Source organism: Chanos chanos, chromosome 1 (genome assembly GCF_902362185.1).
Source record: "Chanos chanos chromosome 1, fChaCha1.1, whole genome shotgun sequence".
In the NCBI taxonomy this organism is placed as follows: Eukaryota; Metazoa; Chordata; class Actinopteri; order Gonorynchiformes; family Chanidae; genus Chanos; species Chanos chanos.
Genome location: NC_044495.1, coordinates 56,051,294 through 56,056,293, shown reverse-complemented (window position 1 = coordinate 56,056,293; position 5,000 = coordinate 56,051,294). Strand labels below are relative to the sequence as shown.

General features: G+C 43.9%; 1 protein-coding gene across 1 annotated transcript in view; it reads left to right on the top strand.

Annotated features, from left to right (window-relative positions):
• Positions 1-5,000, top strand: part of si:dkeyp-14d3.1 (transmembrane protein 132C) — a gene marked incomplete at its 5' end in the record, with an annotated part of 102,660 nt that overhangs the window by 61,781 nt on the left and 35,879 nt on the right. The gene's annotated exons all lie outside the window — the stretch shown is intronic.

Genomic DNA, 5,000 nt, shown 5'->3' with positions numbered 1-5,000 from the left:
CGCGCATGTGAGAGAGAGAGAGAGAGAGAGCGAGAGAGAGAGTGGTGAGAGTATTGAATTTACTTGCTGAAAATGATACAACTTAATCTCTCTACCAAAACACACAGTAGTCTCTCTCTCTCACTCTCTCTCTCTTCTCTTGGTTGGCCATCAATTTTTCGTCTGATGGGGAGATCGTTCTGCGTATGAAGTCACCAATTGGGATTTATGGATAGGGAAATACTTAAAGTCTTTGCACCAGATGCAAAAATCCATCATAATTAAAGAGCAATTAGATTAATCTCCTGCCGTCAGCCGAATGGTTTTTGGATAAAATGCTTTGTGTTGTGAGAAGCTCATTTTGGAAGATGAATCATATTTTTTTCGTAGGCAATACATCAGATGGAAGTCATTTCATTCAGTCTTTGAAAGTTTGATTAAAAACCTTTTGGATCAATAATGTTTCTATCCATGCAATGATGGGCCTCTTACAAAACAGCTTCATTTTCCAACCCTATTCTATCTTTCAACTGATACAAAACCATATGCTTACATACTTCAACCCAAATGAACTTCCAGTATAACTGCCAGTGGTGTTTGAGAATGATTTTGACATATCAGTTATCCTCCAGAGTGGATAGACGCAATATTTACCATGCTGGGTCGCACTGTTTCGGGTTAAATCTTCCACAGCATAGCGACAAAAACCTCACCCTCTGCATTAAAGAGCATTTCTGCGTTTCTTCGTGTTTCTTTCAGGTAACCATTTGTAAAATCATCTTTTGAGTCTTTTGCAAAATGTAATCTGGATTTGGAGTGTCTGCCTGAAACTATGTACTCTAGGCACAGTTTGTCAGACCGAATTCCTGAGCAGAATGTTAATTGGTAAAATAAAGGTGATCTGAAAATAGAGGCGAGCGTCTTTTAAATATCATTTCATACCCGTAAATGAATTGATATCTAGCGCCTGGACGGCTGGCATTCCTTCAGTTCTTTGTGATCATTTTGATGAGGCATTTACTTGACTCCAGTTCCCATGATGCAGTGGTAATTACCCGCTTGACTGGTTCTGTGTCTTGTTCTTGGCTCGGCGTAGCGATCTGAACAGCTTTAAAAATGGTGATTCAGTGCTTTAATGCCACTTGTCACACTTGACTGTCCCCTCCCTAATCATTTGGCAATGTGTGGTCCTCAGAGAAGCTTTGGAGGACTACATGTCCCAAGATGCAGTGCTATTTACTGGCTGTCAGTTCTCTCCCTAATTGCTTGGCTGGCCATGACAGAGTGATTTTTCATAAGGGAGTCTTTTGGCAAGACGAGGGCTTTTGGCTTCATGCTCTTTAGTGGAAAGGGAGAATTTGGCTATCGCTGGGCTCCAGCCTGGTTCTCCTGAGTAGAGGGAGTGTGGCAGCCTTGTTCTCCCACTCAGGTGTCTGTTTTCTGGATGCGTAAGGAGAGGCGGCTGCTCTCTGGTGCTGCTGCTCCTCAACAGGGTGGGAAACATGAGTCATCAGAGTCATCGAAGACACACACACACACACACACACACACATACACACATACACACGCACGCACACACACAAATACACACACACACACGCAAACACACACACATGCACACACACACACACACGCACACACACACAAACACACACATGCACACACATACACACACACACACACACACACGTGCACACACACACACACACGCATGCAAACACACACACATGCACACACACACACATGCACGCACGCACACACACAAATACACACACACACACACACACACATGCAAACACACACACATGCACACACACATTTGCACACACATACACACACACACAAACACAGATAAACACACACATGCACACAAACACACACACACACATGTGCACACACCTACACACACAAAGACACGCGCACACGCACAGACACACACAGACGCACGCGCGCGAACACACACACGCACTCACACACACACGCAGCGCCTATGGCAGTATGATAAGCCAGCTTTAATTTGAAAAGAATTGTAGTTTGAGTAGCAGTAAGAGGGTGTTTTTATAGATTTACTGTATCTCATCTTGTTTGTCTCATTCAGAGAGCAGGAACTGGCTCATCACACTGCGATTCTGCCCCACTTAACCCAGTCAGTGGGGAAAACACCCTTCTGTCTGTTTCTCCTTCTCTCTCTCAGACAGTAAACATAGCCTAGAGGGTGTTTCCCGACATTTTCTCTTTGCCTGAAAACCCCTCGGAATCCCTCAATCATCCAAGGAATATTCCCTTTATTGAACAGTACAATGCGCCCTGCTCAGTGACCGAATGGTGATGTCTTTGGTTTTATGTTCAGGTGATTTGAGGAGAATGGTCTTTCTGATGGACTTTTGAGTTGCACTTGAGCCCAGTGATGCAGGTGATTCTTCATAACGGATGAGGGCCTCCTGGTGCAGGTTGAGCCCTCTGGTGGAGCTGTACCGTGGGGCCCAGTATCGTAAACCAAAGCTAAATCAGAGCACAACAACAAAGCCCCAGTGATCCACCAACGCACACAGGGAGTTTATAATCTCTCCTAATCAAGGAGAGCAGATAGCCCTCAGAGAGAAGAGTACTGCAGGAATGCTATGAGAGAACACACAATGTTGCAGCTTTTCCTCACATGAAGCTTTCCGCCGTTAATTCGAGCTAATTAGGCTAACAGGCCAAATTGTCTTTGAGTTGCGATAGAAAGCTAATTGAGTCTGTAGGCACGGAAATAATCTCCTTTAAACAGCAAAAATCTATGAGCGACCTGGCCAAAGGTCAAAGCACAGTAACCCCTCGCGATTTATTAATAGCGCAGATCTCTGGAAGGTTCTCGTGTTTTACGGACAATTAGCCACGGTGGTTCTGTCTTGACTTTCCGTGAGTCGCGTGAACTGTCCATCATCTCGAGTAATTTGCTTCGTGTTTTTTTTTTTTTTTTTTTTTCAATTATTAGCATCCGCGCTATTAATAAATTGTAACAAAAGGAGGTTTAATAGCTTTGCTAAAGCTCGGTGATTTGGCCCAGCTGGCGGTGTGGGCTTTTGGGGGAGGGAGAGAAAAAGAGTGAAAAGAGAGAGAGAGAGAGAGAGAGAGAGAGAGAGAGAATGAGTGAAAGAGATAGAGAGTCAACCAGAGCTCTGGGGAAACAAGTGTGATGCTAAACTTTTAAGAATAAATTTTGCGCTTTGAAGAACATTTCTCCTCAGAGTGTTGGCGCGCGGCCTCCCGCGCGTCGCTGCCTGACAGCATCACCGCGCTGAATCACTCTCCTCTTTCTCTTCTACAGAGTCTTTCTGGAAAATTCTGCATGTGCAGCACTTAGTTAGAGGAGTCAAAGAAAAAAAAAAAAAAGGAAGGAGAGAAAAGGAAATTTAGTGCAAGTTTGCAAAGATACAACACAATATAGGCCCCCCCCCCTCTCTGTCTCTATTTCTCTCTCTCTCTCTTTCCCTATCTTCTCTTTCACTTGCCCCCCTCTCCTTCTCTATTTCTCTCTCTCTTTCCCTATCTTCTCTTTCACTTGCCCCCCCCCCCCCCCGGCTTTCTCTCTCTGCCCCTCTTTCGCTCTCTCTGTCTCTCTCGTGTATGTGAGTGTGTGTGTGTGTGTGTGTGTGCGTGTGTCTGTGTGTGTGTTAAATGACTTGTGCTATGTAGGTCATATACAGATGGATCTATCGGTAGGTAGTGGAGACAGAGCAGATTTGTCAAACCTGTAGGGGGCAGTGTTTTAGTCCCCACTCTCCTGCTGAGGGATCTGCTCCAGACCGCCATTAAGCTTCCATTACTATGACCACTGCTGTTCACTCACGAAGAGCCAACACAGAGACTGACCACTCGTCATATCTCATACAAACACACATACTACACGCAAACACACATTCACACATACACAACCAGTGCACACACACACACACATACACACACTCCCACAGACATACACACTCAACGCACACATGCACACACACACATATACACAAACACACATTCACACATACACAACCAATGCACACACACACACACACATACACACTCAACGCACACACACACCCACACCCACACCCACACTCAATGCACACATGCACACACACACATAGACACAAACACACACTCACACATACACACCCAGCGCACACATGCTCAACGCCCACACACACACACACACATACACACTCAACGCACACACACTCCCACAGACATACACACTCAACGCACACATGCACACACACATAAACACACTCAACGTGCACACACACACATACACACTCAACGCGCGCGCACACACACGCACACACACATACACACACACACACAACAACATAATCAAATGAAAGAGAGACTAACCATACGGTCAAAGAACAGCTTGTGCTTTAATGTCAAAGTGATGACCTCACTGTTCTAGAATGCTTTGGATTCATTTATGCCTGGATGCCACTTTCAGGATTTCGTCATTCCATTCAATATATTTAGGAACATTTTTTCAAACAACAAAATGAGTTTTAGTTAAGTCCTACATCTCTTTCACAGTCTTTGTAAAGGATACCTTAGTGATCGATATTATTTAGTGGTAATGTAGAATGCTGTGATCGTGGCAAAGTGCAGTAATTAATGCTATCAACAGGTGGCGCTTCTTTTTTTACTTTGACACTAAATTGTCCTGAAATGTGGAGCTTTAGCTAATTGTTGTGAATTGATATAAAAATGATGTAATGATAAAAATGAAGGGTTATGATGGGTTTAAATGGCAGTTCCTCGGGTAAGATATAGCCATCATATTAGCAGTTTTGATCATTAAAAGCTTAAACTGTAGATCCCTGTATACAGGCTGCATGCCTGCCATTTTGGCAGTCCCTAGTTCCCACAGAAAGTTGCCAGAAGATTTTTTGTAAATTTCATGGGAATTTGGGCGAGACATCACAAATTTCGATATATCCAATATTCCCTGAGGAGTCCCAGATGTATTCATAACAAAGACATTTTTTTTAAAAAGTGCATATTCT